The 21,865-nt window shown below is 46.5% G+C and overlaps 1 protein-coding gene across 5 annotated transcripts in view; it reads right to left on the bottom strand.

Moving 5' to 3' along the window:
* TLL2 (tolloid like 2) overlaps positions 1 to 21,865 on the bottom strand; it is a 100,745-nt gene that overhangs the window by 64,381 nt on the left and 14,499 nt on the right. The window lies entirely within an intron of this gene.

Genomic DNA, 21,865 nt, shown 5'->3' with positions numbered 1-21,865 from the left:
GGAGGCCAGGTGACAGCATTTAAATTAAGCCACTGTGCAGATCCACCGAAAGGAGCTGATTAGTTGGGATTCCTCGTGTTGCTCATTGTTACAGGTCTGGGTCTCAACCAGGCACTAAGGTGGTAGGGTTCACTCTTCATTAAAGCCTACAAGGAGGACAATCATTGGCATTTCCCTAGTTAGTGTGAAGGAGTTAGCTAAGCTGCAGCTCAGATCCTGAGATGTTGCATGCACACCATCCCCAGGCCAACAGTTTGCATAAGACAGGAGGACAGCGGTGAAGGACTCAAGCTCAGCAATGTACATCTAAAGGCTATAGTTGTCAGGCTGCAGGACCTCATACACATGGCTAGCACTCAGACACATTGCATTGCTCTAAATCCGAGCTGAGCGCCAGCCTACTGTTTCCACTCCAGTGGAGAAACACCAGTTATTTGTCCTTTTGTGGATCAGTTACCCAGATTTAAGTTTGCAGAGTTTTTAAATCTGTAAAAATACTTGAGTTTCAGCCAGAAGACAGGAAATAAGGCAAACAAACAGATACCTCGACATTCACAGCTGAGAGAAAAAGACTGGAAAACATTTGAGTGGAAAAAATTATACCCCAGGAGTATCCCGACCAAGTTGACGCTGCAGTGTATAGTTACCATTTTGGGAATTTGAACAAAATAAACACAGGCGATGAGGCAGTTGACCAAGCAGAACAGATCTTTCAGAGATAACAAACAGGTTATGAACAGAGCTGTTAAAACTCATATGAGAAGCCTGCATAGGTTGATGAAAAATTAAAAAAAAAAAACAAACAAACAAAAAACCAGAGCAAATTAATCAGTGGTACAGTTCAAGAGAACTCAGTAAGTCAGACAAGGAGCAATGTTGAGCCACTGTCTGCAACAGTGACCAGATTTGATGGAATCATTTTTTCTTCTCCTATTAAGTCAACAACATTTATATTACTTGGAGGGGGGGGCGGGAACATCCCATTGCTACACTAGCAACATCACCAATCAAAGTATGTTAGGCATGAGAAACCAATGGATTTTACTCATCATCTTCACTTTTACTGCCAAGACAAAAAAAAATATGGATCTCTGCCTGAATATCAGAAACCTGCTATCAGATCTATGGCAACTGAATTATGAAAGATTAACTCAAGTTTTTTCTGATACAACATGGCACTGGTTCTGATGCAGCGCTTGCCTTCTCTATTCTGCATCTCAGCACCTCAGTCGGTACAACAGCATTTGCCAATGCCACTGTTCTGGGACATGGGAACAGCAAGAAGTCTTTGCCTGCTGCTGGGCACATCCCAGCTACCACAAACTGGCCCAGCCAAGAGCTGCTATGAGCAGCAAAGCCCTGGCATGAGTGGAGGGGGACTCTGATGCTTCCCCCTTTCCCTGGAACAAAGCTGTCTCCCCCTGGTTACCTGGCCACAGCAGAGGAATGGGAACCCAATTTGGTTGGGTCTCCTTAACAGTGCTACCAAACCCCAGAGTACAGAAAGGCGGCAACAGCTCCAGAAGAGACCATAGTTAGTGCAAACCTATACAAAGACTGACATCAGTTATAACTAGGACAGAGCCTCCATTTGCTACACAAACATAGAACTCGGGCTCTCCCCAACTTCTTGGCAATCCAAGCCCTCACACAGAACAGAGAAGAACCTAAAATACTGTCAGATTCCAACCAGCAGACAAGCCTACCAGCATGGCCAAACATCCCAAGCTGATTGGGAATGGCCAGTGGAAGAAAGCAGAGACATAGGCTCCTGTGACTGCAATCTGAAGGCAAGACATATTATCCATCCAGAGAAATTACTTGCTCAGGACAACGTAGCAGTCAAGGGGCAGAGATGCAAATGGCATCCCATGCCATCTGATTCCATCCCCAGCCACATTTGGTAAGTCACTACTATACTGGCCAACTGGATATCCATTCCCTACTCTCCTGCCAAACCTACCATTTCAGCCCCAAACTAATTGCCACTACCTTGCACTCTCAGTGGCTCTTTTCCATTAGTACCACAGTTTGTTCCTCAGGCTAAGGCAGCCCACACCAAAGCACAGCTTTCAGGGCAAGCCTGCAGCATGGATTTACATCAACAGAATTGTTACATTTTCCTTCCCAATGGAAGGCAGCAGTTTTCTCCCAGCCCTAGCAAAGGAATCTCTTTCTGTTACAAAGCCATACATCATCCTGAAAGACGGCCCACTACAAAAGCTGAATTTCCCTAGCATTTATTTCCAGCTCTCTGCAGTCCCAGCATGCTCCAGGGGAACCATGATTTATCACAGTCCCAAACCAGCTGAACAACTTTCCTTGCTGGAAGTCCTGGCTGAGAAAGCTGCACTGCAACTTCTCCTGTGCCGTCAAAGGCTCCTTCCTAAAGGCACACAAGCCTGAAAGATGCTTGCTTCCACCCCAAGGGAGCCGTCCCACAGGAAAGCCCAAGCACTTTATTTTAAAGGGTCACAAGTTCAGAGACTGCTGGCAAATGAAGCATCTCAAAGCATCCCTTCTGATTTCCTTTACCAAGGTCTCCTTTTTAATTTAATGTGGGAAGATTTCCAAAAAAGAAAACAAAAACAAACAAAAAAATTAAAATCTCCAAACAGCAGGCTAACAAACTTGGAAACCAGTATTTCTCTTGGCAGGGAGCTCTGCAGTGTACAGCCAGGTGCAAACTCTTAACACTCGGTGCAACAGCATGCCAGCTTTTCTTCAAGAAGATGCATTAATCGCTCTGGATAGTAAGAATAGAGCAGCTCTTATTGAGGTTGATGGAGCCAATATGAGAGAGTTTGCTTCTACGCTGGACTAGTAACCTGCACCAACCACCCCGAATGTTTAACCTCACCACCTCCCAGCATATGCAACTGGACAGCATTTGTCTGTTGGGGCAAAGGGGAAGGATGACTGTGTTTAACAAAAAAATCCAGCACCCAAATGAAAAAAGCAGCCTGGCAAGCTGTCTTCGTTTTCAGCACATTTCTCACCCAGGAAAACAGGCCACATGCTGGTGTCTGCATTGTGTGCTGAGCACAGAGGTGCCATGACACCTGGAAGGTAATGGCAGATGACACTGAGAAGGACAACACATCCTTCTAGGCAGAGGACAGGCTGAACAGTTTCTCCAGGTGCTTCACACACAGCCACAGAGTCCAAACCCACCAATGCCTTCACAGTCCTCCTTTTCCACAGCAACTCTGGGGGGGGGGGGGGGGGCGCTCTGGCAGGCTCCCACTCCAAAGCAATGCGAGAGCCCAAAGTGTCGTCTTTCAAAAATCTTGACCCCTGTTCCCCGCAAATCACCTCCGACCTGTTTTTCACCTCCGACCTGTTTTTCCTGCCAACACCCCAAGCAATTCCTTTCTCCCATTCCCTGCTTGTGTTTTTTCCTTTCCCTAGTTCTGAGAAGCACAATCTGATTTCAGGGGAGAAAAGTTTTGCTGTCTCTGAGAACTCGATACAAAAATGTTCACAACAGTTTAAAATATTCCTTTTTTGTGAAAAGTGTGTTTCATCCAGACCTTTTAACAAAATTGCTGTCCTTTCCAGTTTTTCTTTTTGGTTTTTTTTTTTTTTTTTTTCTTTTTTTCCCCAAAGACAACAAGTAGGGAAAAAAAATTACCAAGAAAAGCTTCTGGTGTTCAGCCAGAGAACTGAATAACATTGTTCCTAAAAGTACATCTCAAAACAAAATGCAATACTGTGATTTGTTAAAAGCAAGCTGATCTCTAACACTTCAAGACAAATACCTGTGGATGGGTATCCTTCACCCTCATCGCAGTCAGCTCCAAGTTTATACAAGTATATGAGAGCCACTTGAGCTGGCAGAAGACAACTATAACTCCATGCTTGAGAAACGTCACCCAATGTTCGTGTTTGAACTGATCTCCAGCCACCAAGCGGGAGCAAAACATTCACCCATTTGCCCCTTGCTAGGAAACCCCCATTCCTGCACCAGGGCATCAGTATAGGCCAGACTTACCTTGATAACAGGGATGAGCAAAGCAGTCACCCTCTGGATGCTATGGGAGACCACTGCAAGTTTCCCTGTAGCACCCACCAGGACCTGCTGTGACAGACATTCACAGAAAAAGAGGCCTTGGAAACAGGCATACCCTGCCTGCCAGGAACGCTCCCTCCATCCCATTCCACCTCAAACATAGACTCTTTCACCGACTGAAGCTTTTATTAAGAAATGGCAGGTATTAGGTGCTGAATGGGATCTGAACCTAGATTAAGGACTATGCCCTCTAACTTGAGCCAAAGGAGTCCTTTTTCTGTGGGACCAGAGCCATGCTAAGTTAGTCTATGTCATCAGCTCGAGGGTCTCGTCTGAACTCACAGCCAGCTGGCACAGCTCATATTGACAGACTTCATTTCAGCTCTTCCAGCACAGTTCTAACACAGTTTTGCTGGAAGGACTTTACTCTTGCTCAGCAGGTTTCCCACAGTGCAGTACAACAATGAGCATGGAAAACAAATAGCAAAGTGAACCCAAGTAGATGCCTCAGACTTGTTTCATCAATACTCGTGACTCAAACTCAGTTTTTGCTAGTGTTCACAAGCTCTGTGTGTAGGTGATAGCTGGGCTCCCAAGCAGGGATGCTTCATGACTACTTGTGCCAGTGCACAATAGCCAAGGAGGAAACATTTGCACAATTAACTTTGGCATCTCCAATTTTGTAAGCATCAACAGAAGCCACTGTCAGGCAGCCCAGGTAGCCTGCCTGTGTCTGCCTGACACCGAGCCAACTGTGTGACCCAAGCGATAAGCCACACCGCCTGTTTGTGGCTCACAGTGCAATCGAAGGATGTGCTCTGAACCCACCCGTAAGATCACACACATATTTGTAAAGGACAATGTCTATCCCCACCCAGATCTCTGCTCTCCATCATCTGCATTACTGAAAGATCGTAGGGCACCAGCTCCTCTTGTTCTAGAGTTGATTGTACCATATCCAAATAGTACAAGGGAAAACCGATGTCCCACCTTAGCAACATGAGCTACGGGCAAGGAGTGCTGGGCATATGCAGACACAAGCAGGCAATAATGAGTGCCACCTCCTGGCAAACAACAATATGACTATTCATGCACTGGCAAAAACACTCGTTATTTTTCAGCATTTGCTGATGCTTCCCAACCTGACAGTTCTGAGCACTGGGAGATTTAATTTTCAGGGCTGGCCACACTTTCAGTAGAGCTAACACTCTGCAGTCTAACAATAAATAAATAAATCAACAGATCAAAGTGCATTCCCAGCACCTCTATATTACTTTCTTTGCAGGAAGACCGGTCTGCTACTGTTGGTGAACCCGCTTGCTGGCACAGGAACCAGCAGAACAGTATTCTGAAGTATGCTAAGAAAGATTTATACCTTGAAGAAAAAACTCAACACATTCCTTTGGATAAAGTAACAACTGTGTCAGAGGGAAGAGCAAAGCCCCAAAATAAGGCAGAAACACGTGAAAGAAGAGAGAGAAAATATCCCAAACCAACACTTTGGAAATAGAGCCAGATCCTGAGCATTGAACACTCAAGCCAAAGGAGGATGGGAAACAAGCGGCAGTAACGAGTAAAAGAAAAATATCAAGACCACCATATTCAGCCATTACGTTTTCATCTGGATCAACTTGTTTCTCCTCAGTAGGAATGATCACAAGTTTCCCACTGGCCAGCTTTGGGGATAAGCTGGCTTGAAGGCTCTGGCGGTAAATCCCTCCACACAGCAAGGGTGTCTGGAGCCAGAGCCGGTGTCTGGCATCAGTAGGATTTCCTGGCAATAGGGACTCGGCAATTCAGTTTTCAGTGGACAGGAGTTCCCCTGCCCAGAGAGCACACTGCATTTCAGAAATGAGTCTCAGTGTGTGCAGGAATGTCTAAGACAACAGTCCACTTCTAAATGGCAACAAATACTTCAAAAACGTCAAAACCTCCTGGGAATCAGAGTCTGAATGCCTGTTCAGACTTCTGCAGAAACCCGAATTGCCTAAATTATCATGTGTAGTACTCCCACAGCACCTTCTCTTGGGAAGTTACCTGCAGCAGACTGAATTAGGCCAGAAATTCTGATTCACATTCAATGAATTTCCTTTCCTGGAAGGCAACGATGCAGGAACAAAGAAATATTTTGGGTTTGAGTTTGTCCAAAGCTGCAAACGTACATGTGAGCCTACACAATGACCAGCATTAAGGAATGATATATGCTCTCCTTTGGCTGAATGTGATGTTATTTTAACCAAGAACCGAACAATTCAGTGGCACGTATTGTAATGCCTGCCACAATTAGGTTAGGAGAAAGACCTTTCCATTTTAATATTCATAACTCTCCTGCTGCTGGTTGCTTCCTCAACTCAAGGTCTTCATCTTTTCCACATTGACATGGCAGTCACTCCAGTCCAGTGATCTATGAATCCATTCCTGGTATGATGAGCAACGCATGAGGGCATATGTGAACACACAGAGCTGGAAATCCATGCCACAGGCAGCAAAGCAGCTCCCTCTATGGGCTCTTAAATGGTTAAACACCTGCCTCTTCATAAGAAAGCACTGCAGGGGGATGGACGTCTGCTGCCCAATACTTCAGACCACCTTACAGGGTTAAGGATGGTACTCCCCTGTAATGTGGTGTGCAAAACCCAAGGGACTGGCTTAACCCTTCCTGTTTCCATGCGAAGCAAACTAAGCTATGTGAGCTTCATAACATTTTTGCTCTCTCTGCTTTCAGCTCTAGGTGATGGTGCATGTCCCATGGCAATGCTGATATGAGATAGGCCTTTGGCTGTGCATCTCCAAATTGTTCTCCCTGAAAGCTGTATGCAGGCTGCAGAGTGTCTCTTGGCCTCATTTTACATGTAGGCAGACAACAGACTTTAGGAAGAAGCTACCACGGAAACACAAACGTATGTAGTTTGACCTCTACCTCCCAGCACAGACAGACATGCACAGAGCCACCCCACAGGCAGTTAAATTCACTTGGAGACCTCACTCCAGTGCAAGTGAAACCAAGCTCTGCAGCTCACTTGGCTGTCTTTCTGCCCAGGCAACCCTGGCCCCCTCCTGCTGCCTGAGGGACACGGGTACCTTTCCCAGCTCCTTGTCCAACTCCACCATGGCCACCAATGCTCCTCTCTGCTAAGAAGGAGGCTCGATTTCAGCACCTTCTTTTCTCCCAGGCCAGAAAGGACTTTCAGATCCAGCTTGTTCCTGGGCGCAAGCAGCATGTCCCCACTCTGTGCCACCACTTCAAAGTGAGATTCTTCCTCTGCAAGTTCTGCCAGCTCAGCATTTCTTCCCTCCACCCTAGTGTTTAGCTCTCAACTGGATACTACCCCATCCCATCCTTGTCTGGACATCTCTCCATTTGCTATTGCTTAATGTTTGAGGAAGCAGTCTGCACATAAGGTAGGCTAGAAAAAAAATCTATCTTTTACTGCACTGAGCTAGTGGACTATGAAGGAACAATCTCTCTTTAGAGCATCCAGGGATGATGAGAAAGCATACCTTTTGTGTCTTTAGCTACCTGCATCCATAAGCTGAGCAGCTGACACCTTCCCAGCCTGTAGAAGAGAGTGCAGGGAAATTGCTTTTAAACAGGGCTAGTGTTCATAAGTCTCTTTATTCTCCAAGTTACACAAAGTTCAGAGCCACGTAGAAGAAAAGCCAACAGTGACTCAGAACAGACCTGGTATCTTCTCTAAGCCAACAGACTGGCAAGATACCCTTGCCAAAAACAAAACAACAAAACCCAAACCCTTGATTTGCCAACTTCATGTAATCTAACCTACTCAACCATTGTTTCCTCTGTCCTAGCTGGTTTAAGATGTGCCAAACCCAGCATTTGAACGAAGCTGTGATCACTTTCTCCTCTTCTTGGCCCAATCAATTACAATTGATTTTAGGAACATCTAGTGCCAGCCTTGCATCAAGAGACTTTTAAACATACACATATTTTTTAAACAAAAAAGTTTTTTTCTGAAATATCGCACAGCCAGGTGCTATCAGCCATCACAGCAATAACGAAAAACAAACAGAAGTCAGGCATGGCCATGGTGCTCATATTGCCAATAAAGACTGGAGCTGCTGTATCCAATTAACCCAAAGCTTCAGGCTGCTCTACATCTCCCAGCCCTGCACTAGTGAGCATATTCAGTAATTTATTATGGAAGTCAACAGAGGAAACAAACTTCCAGGATTGCCAGACCTTGGACCGCTGGGCAGACAGCAGAGCTTTCCCCTTACAACAGCACGGTATGTAGAAACTCCCTCTTGCACTGCAAAGTGTTTAAACACCCTTAGAGAGGACTGCCACAGCTCCTTTTCAGAAGAACAAGAGCAGAAAGCTTCATATTTAGCCAGATTTAAAGGAAGCTCTGGCATCAAACCAAGTGAAGATCTTCAAGGGAAAATTTGGGAAGAAGCGCTCTAGTCACCGACAGGTGGAACCTGGCAGGTTGAGCTGCATCTCAGCTTACAGGAATTGGCTTCTGAAACTCCATCACAAAGGCAAAGCCCAGGCCTCTCCAAAGCCTATCCCAGAGAGGTAGAGGGAAAGTAACACACAACAGCCCCCCAAAACAGCTGGTGCAAGCAGGAAAAGCCGCTCACAAAGATAGCACTGATCAGGTGCAGCTTTTCATGAAAAGTACAGAAGGGACACAAGATGGCAGCTGGATCATGATGCAAGGAAGGGGAGCCACATACAATTCTCTCCCTGTTTGACAGTTAGCAAGTGGTCCAGACAAGCCCTGGCCTCCTATAGCTTTTGTCACACCCTGCTCAAAAGTTATTTTGACTAAATAAAGACAGCAGACAGAGATGAGAGACCTAGCCACCAGCTATTTCCATCCCCTGCCAACACCTCCACCTTGCAGTGCATACAGCTCTCAATCTTAGTCAAAGCGGAAACCAGGAAACAAAGCCACAAGCAGATAAAAGCATTTTGTGGTCTGACCCTAAATGACAGGACCCATAAATAGCACAGTGGCCCTACTTGACAGAGGCAGCACCTTCCCCAAGTGCCTATGAATTGATCCTTGTTAGCACAACCTGCAAGGCAGCAATACCGGCTTGGAAATCTAGCATTGCTTCAGCTGCCCTTTAAGAGCAGGAGATGGCAAAGTTCTGGGTAATGAAATCCAAGAATGCCTTTGTCAATTAATTATGGAGAAAGCTGTACCACGCAAGCCCCATCTCACACCCTCCATCATTTTTGCTGCTCAATATAACTTTAATTAATCTTTCCTTTGGCAATTTGAAGGAAGGGTGAGCACGCTGCAAACACCCACTGAGTATTAAATTGATTTCCTGTTTTATAGTCCTCTTTCCCTCCCTATTGGCCCAGCTATGATTTGTGGCCCTTCACTTGGAGGCGTTTTTTCCACGCTAATATAATCCAAAGCCCTAAGCAACAATCGCATCCAGAAAAGTAACACTTTGCACAGCTGATTGCTTCAACCAAGCACAGACTGGATTCCTCCCTGCCCCCTTTTCTCCCCCCACCACAAGAATTCAAAGCGACCACTTTATGTCCATACCTTCAGCATTTTTGCTTAAAAAATTGGCAATGTTTTTGTCCTAAGTAACGAAGCAATCAGGTCCCCGTAGTTTCCTGCCTGCCATTTGTAGTAGTCCATCTTAATTACCAAAGCACTGATGCAAAGCCTATTCTGCTCGCAAACACGACATCCTGGCTGAGATACCAGGCTGGTCTTGTACTCCAGATATCTGGACATAAAACCAGAAGGTAGGAACACAAAGCTCAGTTGAGCTCCTGAATAACTCCACCTACCCTCAGTGAGAGATACCACCTCACCTTGGGCTTGCGGGGCCGCAAGCAAGATCTTTAGCAGCAAGCACACCCCAGTGCACGAGCCAAGTCTGGGGCAGGCAGGAAAATAAGGACAACCGAGTGCAGCCCAGCTGTGTGGCAATGGAACAAGCTCTTTTCAAAGGACCTTCCCCTCTGCCTTGTGGGGAACACAGGCCCTGCTTTTCAGCAATCAACCACTTATGGCTAGGGGCAGTTAGCAATTACCCACTCACCCCAGCGTCACCTCAAGGACAGGCACAGGGACTGGCTGCCAGCAGTTTCTGTCTCAGGCATTCAGGTCCTTGCTCAACACTACTTTCTTGTTACCATGTGTTAGGAGACCTTGACCTAAAACATTGCACCCCCCTCAGCAGCTGTCCCACAAGAGAGACTTTCTGAGCCTTCCTGCCACCAGCTTCAGTCTTCTGGGAGGAGACAATCCAGGTCAGACCTTCTGGTAAAGTAATTCCCATACCGTGGGACTTGCCCTGGATTTATTCCTCCAAATTACGTTGAGGAATAACAACGGCAGAAGAAAATTTAGAGACTAAAACTGCTCTAACCCTAAACTTCACTAGGAACGGTTCAATGGATAAGCACTGTCCCCCCACTGAGGACATTTCACCAGCCATGCCCACAACGCAAAGTGAACCATTACAGCTTATTTAATTGCATCATTTGGGGAGGGATGTTCTTCCTTCAGTTGGCCTGACACACTAGGTGTCAAAACCTCACTGCTCTCACCCCAAGCACTGCAGCAGGGGAACGGGTGACCGCAAACAGACAGGCAGGAAATTCACCGCCACCTCCCCACCTGCAGAAGAAATTGGCTGATGGTAAAAATGAACAGAAGCGGAGCCCTTAACTGAGCTGCATCCTCAAAAAAGGAAGGTAGCAACCCAGGCCTGCTTGGAGCAAACTTTAAGGCAGGCTGACAATTTAAAACCACATGGTCCTGGATGAAAGGGGGTAGTTCATGATAGATCACATCTATTCAAGGGCCAGACAAGGAAAGCAAACATAGGCTCATTTTACTCATTGTTCTTTATCCACCAACACCAGGAGAGGAGTGTTGCAGCTCTGTTGGAAGAGAGAAAAGAAATGGACAGCAGGCAGGAAAGAAATGGGAGCTATTTACGGAGGATAGCTAATTTGAGCTGTTTACAGACTTCCCCTCTGAGAGCTCAGGGATGGGAGGGTAGCAGGGGGGTGATTTCAGCCATTAAAAATACAACATGAGAATCCATTAATTTTCCATAGAAACAATGTCGTCATAGAAGCGAGACAAATCCGATCAGTCATGCAAATGTGCTGATGTTAAATTCTCAGGCCTGGGTGGGGAATTTGGGTTGCCAAAAACAAAACAATGAAGAGATCAGAATGAGATTAGTAGCCAGAGTGGCTGCAGCACTGAATGGTGTGGTGGGGGCATGGGATGTAACCAAAGACACCCCCAGACTATAGCAGGGTTTATGCCCTAAGGTAGGCATAGGTGTCCCAGCAGAACAGACAAAAAAAAAAAAAAAAGCCGTCCTTGCATGAGATCTCAGGAACTGGGCAAATGCCACATTCCTGTTCTGCAAACCAGCAAGGACCTTCACAGACCACCGAGCTCACTCCAGGGAATGAAAGGCGCAACACCCCACAGGACTGGGGCCCTCTCAAGCTGCAAAATCACAGCGTCAAGGAAAAGCAAGAGGTGATAGCAGAGGAAACAGGTGAGCATATCTCATAGCACAACACAGCAAAAGCAGTAGGCAACACAAATGTAGGAGAGAAACCAAGGAGGAAGCAGGTTGGCATCAGCACTGTCCCAGGCACATGCTGAGCTGTGGTGCAGTCTAGAACACGGCATTTATGTTGTATTAATAAGGGGCAAAACACAAAAAAGTATTTTTCCCCTCCCAACAAAAAAACCCAAAACCCAAACACGCAACAAAAGGAGACCAGCAGATTTTTATCTCCTTTCCTCCCTCTTCCCTCTAAAAAATCAAACTTTACAAACACTCCCCAGAGGGAGATACTACACATGGAAAATTACAGCGGCACCCCGAGCAGGAGGAGTGGAAATCGCTCACCCTGGCAGTGGAGCGCAGCCCTTCCTTACGAAGAATCCAGCCACCATCCTGGACTGGCCTCGCCACAAGTATTTAGGAGTTAAAAATAACCTTGCAAAATGAAGCGCTCCACCCCCTGCAGTACGCAAAACATTGCTAGAGTAATGCGTGTGACAAGGATGCTTCCGGGTAAGTCTCACCACAGGCAAAAACGGTTCAAAGAAGCACATGAACAAAAGAAAAAAGAGGAGAGGTCAAAACACATCCCAAGAGATGTTTCACCTAGGTTCGTCTGCAAGCCAAAATACCAGTATTTGTCATCACAAACAGTTGCTTGGTTTGCCTGTTAAGTTTGAAAACACATTGGTTTTACATTTGAACCCTTTGGTGCTACAGCAAAGGGAATCCCCTCCACAAGCCTGGGGAAGGGCTCAGCCCATGGGTGTTTGAGAAGGGCACTCGCACCTGCATTATGCACCTCAGGGAAACTCCCCATACCATCAACTTGCCCAGAAACAGGCATTTGACAAGTAACTCACCTTGGTCACAGAAACCTGACCTCTAGTGCCATGTAATCCAAAGATTTGGATCTTTGATCCCAGAAGGGGATGATCCTGCAGGATACAGCGATGCCCCATATGGGAACTGTGCTGCTAGCTCAGCACAAGATGGCCCAGAGCACAGGCTGCTGCAAGGACACTTGGTTCAGGGAGACTAGAGTCCCCTAAACCACCTCATACCCTCTGGTCATTCCCTGCCTGTTTTAAACTCCTACAAGAAAGCCTGGAAAAAACCAGTGATTGCCTTTTCTCATCATTTGTATAGAGTAAACAGGATCTCCTGCTTCCCCTTCTGCAGCTCCTAAGCCTTGTCCGCAGCCTGTTCAAATACTTCTCTGGATTTGCACCTTTAGAGACACATAGCAGAGGATCCAGCCAGGCCGCCCGCCCCAGCAGACACTCCTCAAGTGTGCTTTGCCATGGCCAGCATTACAGGACCGTCAGCAGCACACCCATATATGAATACTGCGCTGTGCAGACATCCCTGTAAGGCAGACAAAATCACAGTCCTGCCCTTGTAGGAGAGATCTGCATCCTGCCATGGTCTTCCTTCGGGTGGCTCCTTCTGATGTCCCAAAATCTCTTCCTTTCCAGTCAGCCCTATCAGCAGTGCTCCCAGAACTCTGCTTTCACTGCTTCCTTACCCTTTTCTGAACCCCACTGCCACAAACTCCCCGTTCTTGTCTTTCAGTGTTACTGTCCCACATCAGCTAAACTCAGCCACCCAAACATCCACAGCAACCATCACTGCGGTCTCAGCAACTCCTACCTTGGTCTACCCCGTCGCAGTTGGCACATATGAAGTCAATGTTCTCAATATTCAAGGCCATTTTTTATTGTCCCAACCATACACACCACAGTGAGCATCTAGGACTGTGTAGCAACACAATCCTCCCAGTGTACAGAGCTCCATGAGGATTTAAAGTTCAGAGGCTGTCACAACTCCAGTTACGGAGGCATCAGCTTTGTGTGAAATTTCTCCCTGTACAAAATTGCTCTCAAGATTCACACCCAAAACCCACAGCAGTCACAATGTTCTGCTTTCTTCAAAAAGATCTCATTACTCTCTATTTACTAAGATTGCTCAGAAAGGTGTAGAATTGTGCTCTAATCAGACCTCAGAGCTTTAAACTAGTGTGTCAATATACTAGCATACAAGTGAAAGACACCAGCAAGAGAGTCACAGACCTACAGTCTTCTGTTGACACAAGTGATCCTGCAGCAGCAGTGAGCAATCAGGAAAGCAGTGAAGGGTTAACTGTCATTACATCTGTTCATCTTATTTATGCAGTAGGCGCCCATGAGAAGTCGGTCTTTATCAACACACATTCTGTAACATTCTGGTTCTCTGTTTCACTTCAAGCACTTAACTACATCTGGGTGAGGACATGCTCCCCACTTCCCAAGCAAGCCAGCTGCACCCTTCACTTGCTCAAACATCAATGACAAAAGCCTGCTCAAGAATATGCATCTGTTTCACGTATGGCTCATACGGCTAATTTAAACAGTTTCCATATGTTGCCAAAAAACTGTGACCGAATGCCACTTGCAAATAAATGGGGAGATTGTCTGGCTTCCGCAGAGAAAAGTTTCATCACGTAGCTTGCAGCAACAGCTCCTTTGTTCCCAGGTCTGCCTGGGCTTCCTCAGCCCCTTGCACAGTCAGATGCTGCTGACTGGTCCAAACGCTGCCTCCTCCCAGGATCATGCCACCACAGCAACACATTTTATGGACCACAGTGAGCAGATTTTGGAAAAGACCTGTAAAGAATACCTCAACATGTGAAGATCTATCAGGTCAGGCAGCGCAACCACCCTTGCTCCTGGTTCCAGAGAAGTTACTTACTCATAGGACAGGCATGCTTTTCACTTATCCCCCATCCAGACATTACCATGGGGCAGCAGGCTGTAGCTGTTAGAATTCCTCAAAGCATAAATGAAGCTCTGGGGTTCCATGTAAGCTGTAATTTCATGTTTCCACATTTTGCTGCGCCATCCGAAGTTAGCACCTCACTTTTAATGTGAACCCATTGTGGCTTCCTGCTCAGTTCCTGCCTGGCAACAGGTCATTTGCCATATTACAGCTAGACCACATCCAAACTAATGGTCAGTAGATGGGAGGACTGAGCTGACAGACAGGTAAGGCCTTCACTCAGGGATACTGCTCTCCAAAAGGTAGATCTGGTCAGCGAAGCAGACAAAAAATATCTATTTGGAAATGCAGGGGAGGCTATTAGAAGGATTTAAAAATTCAAAGGGGAAAGTACATGGATGCCACTATTTTCCTTGTCAATAACAGCACATTATACTCGCACCCAAAGAAAGCGCAGTGCAGAATCCGTGCCTACTGGAACAGGTCTTGCACCATAAAACTCACCTCATCTCTTTAGACAAAGCTTAGTGAAGCAGGCACCAAACAGATGTCTCAAAGAGCCACCCAAAGATATGTTTCTCAGCCTGTCCTGAAGAAGTGAAGCAATTTTTTTTGGTCACAGAATCCAAGGTAGAGCTGGATGTCCCAGCTCCCCATCCCTGTGCTCCACTATTAGAGAGACCACCTGCCTCTGGCCAGCACCGAGGTGCTGGAGTTACCTTCCCTCTGTTGAGGCTGAAGGGTTTCACGTCTTTGCCTCTTCACAAGGCAGTCGGACCAAGAAAAAGATGAGAGCATTCCGCTCCACGTCCACTTGCATACTGGTCTGTCTCCCGTTGCCCAAGACAAGGGGATTCACGTTCACCAAAGCTATCCTACTCCTACACCTAGTGGCCATCCCAAAGCATCTCCTCCCTCTTCGGGGAAGCTGTCGGGGACCACAGACACAGTTAACTGAAAGTCTCTCTCCAATCTGACATAGGGTGAAGCACATGAAAAATTACTCATGCAATTGATTCACATGGTTTCCGTCATTCATAAATTCCTGTGCATAAAGGGGAGGCATCGGATTTGCATGTAACCGATCCAGACAGCTGCAGATTTCCATCAGCACTAAGTGCCTGCAGGCAGAAGCCACTCCTCATGTAATCCCATTAAACAGCTGGAATGAATGAAAATGCTGTGCGATTCAGCATGCTAATGGCAGCCACCTCTGCTTCCTCCACTGTTAGTGCAGGGTCCTCTCCAGTTCAGCCTCTTCCCGTGGGTCCAAATTACAGGAGTTATTTCATGCCCTGAACTCTGCAGGAAGCCTGGAGCCCATGCAAGTACGAGACTATGGTAATGGAAGGCTGCCCTCGGAGAGTGCTAGGAACATGTTCAGGCTCTCCATCACAGTCTGTCTCTCATGGTAAGATGTAGCTTTTGGGGATATCACTGCAGAACACACAAGTCTTCTCAGGAACAGAAATCAGTACACTGGAGATGGGGTATGGAAGGAAAACCAACACACTGCCATCTCCAAAGGGATGGTGGTGGAATTTATACAAAATATAATTGCTAGTAGACCCAGCTCCAGACTGGAATCAAAGGCTCTGAAGTCAGGTGGAAGCAGTTTGCCATTTAAAGGCCCTTCATGGCATTCAGCATTGTATCACGTCACAGCAAATGTGAAGAGCCAGCATAAAACTATAGTGTTAAGTAATCTGAAGGAGTCATTGTTAATCCTTCACCTCCTAGGGAAGGCCAGAAAGAGAGGCCAGCCTAACTGAGCTCTGTCCCCTCATGCAGCAAGACTGGCTTAAAGCATCCAGCAGATGATGATGTTCAACAAGGCTTATCCTTTATGCATATGCAAATATGGTCTACCTTCCACACCTTCATAAACTGTTAATTCAGTGCTTTCCGGTCACATTTGATCACTAATACATAAAATCTCCTACAACTTCATGGAAACTGGAGGGTGTCTCAGTGAAGATTAACTACAGCTACCATCTCACTGTGCATGCAACTTGCAGAATTGTTAGTTTACACTCCCAGAGGCAGCTGGTTTTATCTCTTTTCTCCCCTTCTTCCTTCCCAGTCACTTGTTCCTATGGCCTCTCCTGTGCTACCACATGCATTCATAGGACTGGGAAGCAACACAGTAAAAAGCAACTTGGTTTTGCCAACTCAGTAAAAACCAGTTTGTTCTCAGCCAGATCAGTCCCTCTTTGCGCTCAGCTCCCACAGCTCACCGATACTGGGAGAAGGAAGACGGGAGGGAAGACTGTCCTCCCCAGCAGCAGCCCAGACTTAAGCCAGAATAAAGTGGCCACAACTGCAGCGTCAGTGGACATGGCTGACTTAGAGAGAAGCTGCTCAGCCCTCCTTAGGCAGTGGACGGCCTTCTACATCAGTATGCCCAACCATCTCTTTCCAGCCTTGTACTGAAAACAAACCATCACCCAGAGTTACTCATCCCAGGCCTTCACAAAAATTCACAAGGCTACATTAAATATACAACCATATAAATATAAAAATATACACCATAACCACTTCTGCTGGCCATCCCTCTGCTGAAACAACCCAGCTGCACCCTGTGCATTAGCCTAGTCCTGTCTGTGTCAGAGCTCCGCTCCCTCCTTTGCGGCAGCTAGTACTTGCCACTTTTGCAAGTGATCTATATGCTCCCATGTCAAACACCCAGAAAAGTACAAAGGTAGCAAGAAGCCTTGGAAAGACTGCTGCCACAGCTCACTGAAGACCACGTAGGAACACTGGTGCAGAGCATCAGCACACACTTCGCCATGGTGCCGCTCAGCTGTCTAAAAGATAGAGGCTTTTTTCATCCTTGCTCAGTGTGCACCTCCCTGGCTCTGCAAGAGAAGAGGAAGGATCCCTGTCATCATCAGTCCCCTTCACCCCACAGCTGGATCTATTCCAGGAGCAGCATCATGCAATCGTATAATTAGCGACTATCGTAACACATAAGCAGGGTTGGATTGAAGGTGCAAAAGCAAACTTCAATTTTGACATTTCCCAGCCTTAATAAAATGTCTTTACACGGGGAATGAAGACAACTTCTTTCCCTGACAAGCTGTCTGTGCCCTCTGGATAGCAAACACTCTTGTGTCAGAAGCGTGCCTGTCTTTGAAGTGGGAGGTTGCAGTTTGACAAAAGCAGGGTGCAAAGGGGAGAGAGGACAGAGCTGCTTTGAGGCAGTTGCCAGGATTTAACAGTGCCAGGAAGGTCTCCCTGCATTAGCCTTGCTCTGAGGCAGCGAAGACTTTTTTTGGCTCAGGCTCTGAAAACACTTCCCAGCCCCAGGCAGACCAATGTCAGGAAAAACTCCAGCCCAAAGAACTGCAAACTAGAAACTAGTTCCAGCTTCCCACAGCCTTAAGCCAGGCCTTGCCATGAGCACCCCTGGGCATCGGCAGGAGGGAGGGTCACCAGCCCCGCTGGTAAAAAGGAAGGTACCAAAACCGGGAAGTGGCTCATTTATTGCAGAAGGACACTTGTGCTGGGTCAGAAAGAAGACTCAGTGCTCAGGCATTTGCTCCCGTGGATGCTGGTTTTCAACACCTCCTGCTCCTCCAGAAGATGCCACAGACAGGGCATCTCAGCTCAGCAAGAGAGCCTGAGAGCGCTGTAGCAAATCCCTTTCTCTCCCACCATTAGCAGAAACGATGAGCAAGGAGATCTGCCCCCGGCTCGCCCTCTCACGGAGCAGGTCTCCTGTGCCAGCTCTGGATCAGTGGAAAGCAAAATGCAAGCACTTTCCAGAAAGGCTGCCCCCATCAAAAAGAGTTTCCAGCTATTGTAACAACCCAGCAGCAGCAGATCTGCTCCCCCTCCTGTCAGTTATCCCTCTGCAGCCACATCAACACCACAGCTTTTAACCCGTCAAATGCCAGTGCTTCCTTGCATGGTACACACCCGTACTTTTAATATTAACCTTGCGCAAGATTAAAACCACCATAAAGCAGCATTGCCTAGCATGGAGGTCTTCAAGCTGTACTTTTCTGATTCCCCTCCACATTTTCCCCAGACCTGCAGAGGGGAGAAAAACCTTCATCCACTCTTCATGCACCTGCAAGAGAGGACAGAGCTTCCTCACCATCAGACACTGAAGAGCTGAGAGCAGGCAAATCCACTGATAGAAAGGGGTATTACCAGGGTCTAGGAGTCTGAGGAAGTTTAGAAATGTAATATTTAAGGTAGTGCAGAAAACATAACTCTGTTCCCAACATAACATTCCTCAAACAAAGCAACCAACACACGACAATTTCTTCTCCACACAAAACTATACAAGTAGCCTCATGTCCATGTTTCATTCATTTATCTGGACATTACTGCCCTGCATCAGTCTTCAGACACATTCAAATACTCCACAGTCAACAGTCATGCAATATACACACCACTCCTGAGATATGTTGGTATGATGGACACTGTTGAACTACGATGCTGACAGAAGAATGATGTAAACATGTCAACCCAATTTTTATATTATTCAGCCAGGAGGAAATCGAGAGTACGAAGATCCTTGAATTTTTTGCGCCCCTAGCAGGAACTGCTGCAACAAAAAGATACTGTCAGCACCACAAAGAAAAAGCTTGCATCCAGCACAGAGATTTATACTTTGTTTGTATTTAATGGTGGTTACGCAGGATGAGTATAGTTCACAGTGTCCTTTCACATCAAAGGTGTCCCTGCTGCAGGATATGGCATGGCTGTCACACAGGAACTGAGTACCGTCAGATGGGGAACCGGTATTTCCATGGCTGGTGATGGCTTCACATGCTAAGGCTGGTTTTGTCTCCCCACCAGGTCTGACTGCACAGGAACAGTTACAAGATCCGTGACAGAAGGTGGCACAATGGGTCAGAGAGCAAGGGAAAGGGGGAACACATCAATGTATTTCTCTGGACTTATTGCTAGTAGGCCCTTTTACATCCACACACTAGATGTTGAAAATCAATCATGACTCATGTGAAACCTCATCTGCTCCACTAGTCCTAGATACAGGGCACACAGCCATTGGGAAGTTTGGGGAAGACAACCCAAGGAACTTCACAGATCTAGAAGAAATAACTAAAACCCCAAATATTCCCGCCCAATGCACTGCACTAAATACACATCTGCCATCAGTGGAGAATACTGTGTATAAACTACCCAAAGGAGGTGCGCTGTCACTACATGCTTTCCAGGTGCCGTCAGAAGGAGGACAGGTTGCAAACTTTCACAAGCTAGGAAGTGCTCCTATCACTTGCACTTTAAAGCTGCTCCTTCCTAAATCACCCCCAGCTCCTAAGCAGAATCCCAAACTAGCTGTTATAACAAGCCAGTTACAAGCTCATATAATCAAAGCTTCACTCTGGACCAGCATGCTCTGGGTTCAGGGCGAGCCACAGAACTAACTCACCCACAGCACTACTTTCATATATCTTGACTGCTGTCCCATCCAACACAGCGGACTGAGCACTACTAGAGATCTGCTACTGACCGTATGAAGATTCTCTTTTTTATTCTTCCTAACCTCACCGGTTCACCCGCTGACTGTCCATGGGATGAACACCACCAGCAGCCATCTGTAGATGCCACAACACAGAGCTACCTATGTCCACCATACAACCATATCACAGCAGCCAAATGGTTAGCCGAGACTGGGTGAAGAACAACTATTTTATCAGCTTTCTCAGGGGTCCAGTAGTAAAGGCACAATGCCCTTCCCTGAAATCAGGGCCATCACAAACACAAGGTGTTTTCTGAAACCACGCCTTCAGACGCAAAACCTCACCAAAATCTCTAACAAAGTAACAGGAGTTTCAAACTTCCAGTACTAGATGATGCGCAGATACTACAGTGGTGAGTATATCCCCTTCCTACACTGTCCTTCCTTCCATCACCTCCCACCACAATTTGTTAGACACTTCCCTGGAGAGGACAGGGGACGGGGGAGCAATGGCATGCACCTCCTCTGGTCATCCCCTCTCCACTGCAAGTAAATTAATGGGCACATTCAAAATTATCCCTCAAACCTGAGCAGTCCAATGCTCACCTGCAAAACGTGCTGCAGAGAAGCACTAACCAATTTCCATGAGGTGTAGAGCATGGCAGCTAGTGCCCTCAACATTTCCCCTCCTTTTTCCCAGCTAGTGTGATCTCGAGTTCTTAAAGCAAGGATATTCTTGCAATAGCAAAGGATGAGTATCTTCTGCTATTAAAAACAGCTGTGTTCCTCTGAATCTCCCCTAGACAGACACTACACATGGGAAGCTTTGGTCTAAAAGGAAACAAGAACGGAAACTGGTAGGCTACACTAACTAAACCTCTGCAACACCCGATGCACTGACTCACAAGTGGATAAGAAAAGAGTAAAGGGATGCTGCAGTTAAGCTCTGGCACTTCTGATCCCAGGAGGCTATGGATGCTAAAAGCTTATGCAGGTTCAAAAAGAAAGCAGATGGAAGACAAAGCTATCCAAGATCATTAAAGACAATGAACCATCTCTGGCTCAGGGACTGTGGAGTCTGCTACAGTCAGGGAGACTTTTTGGATGTATCACTCTGTTTTACCCCACTTTTCTACACCTCCCTTGGCATTTGCTGCTGGCCCGATGGAAACAGGCTACCGAGTTTGTTTTGAGGCAGATCAGCCATTCTTAAGTATTAACAGTACATTTCTAAGGGATCATTTTAGCTTTGGCAAAGCTCCAAATACAAAGGAACACATTTATAAAAGGCCTTTAGAAAGTATTTTCCAAGTGCTTATCCATACCTTTAGGCTCCCAACTAACTTTAAAATTCTGGTCTGAACTGTCTTTGGTGGAAAAGGAGAATTTTTATAGAGGGCCTTTAATAAAGCTGCAGGATGTAATCATCTCTCTGGGATGTTCCTAGAGAGAAGTCACGGTGAAACATGCAGTATGTTGGGCATTGAATGACAGGGCAAGGTATGTAAGCAGAGAAGGAATAGTGTGGTTACCAGCTGGGAAACTACTGAACATGCAGAGCCACAGATCAGTCTTCATGGCTGGAAAGCTTCTCCAACTCCCCCCACTCATAGTTTTATTCTGACCCAGCTCAGTGAGCGACAATAACAGGCTGGATCATTCCTCCCAAACCCCAAAGCACCACAAACTCTTTCAGAAGTGGAGGCGGTGTTCAGAAGAGCTTGCTTTGCAGGGCCCAGCTTCCAGGCAGCGAGAGGGCGAGAGAGAAAATGCAAGGCTGAAATCACCCCCAGACACATTCAGCTCGTGCAAAGCTTCCAGCAGGGGGATTTAGACAGAGCTTAAAGCAGTTCTCTGTGACTCTTTGTCACAGGAGTGTAGGTACAAACAAACAGGAGCTGGGACAAAGGGAGTCAACACACATTTTATTAGTAAAAAGTTAATCGGCTTAAAGTGTGCAACTAAATAAGCAAAGCTTACATTAAAGTGACCCGCCAAGAAAAGATGCCATGGAAATAAAGTTATAGGAAATACAATATAGTCTCTATGTTCTTTTGTAATCCAGCATGATAAATATTCATGATTCTGGGTTAATGGGGTACCCAGCTCTCAGCCAC

The sequence above is a fragment of the Aquila chrysaetos genome, chromosome 11 (genome assembly GCF_900496995.4).
Source record: "Aquila chrysaetos chrysaetos chromosome 11, bAquChr1.4, whole genome shotgun sequence".
NCBI lineage: Eukaryota > Metazoa > Chordata > Aves > Accipitriformes > Accipitridae > Aquila > Aquila chrysaetos.
This window is presented reverse-complemented; position numbering and strand designations above follow the sequence as displayed.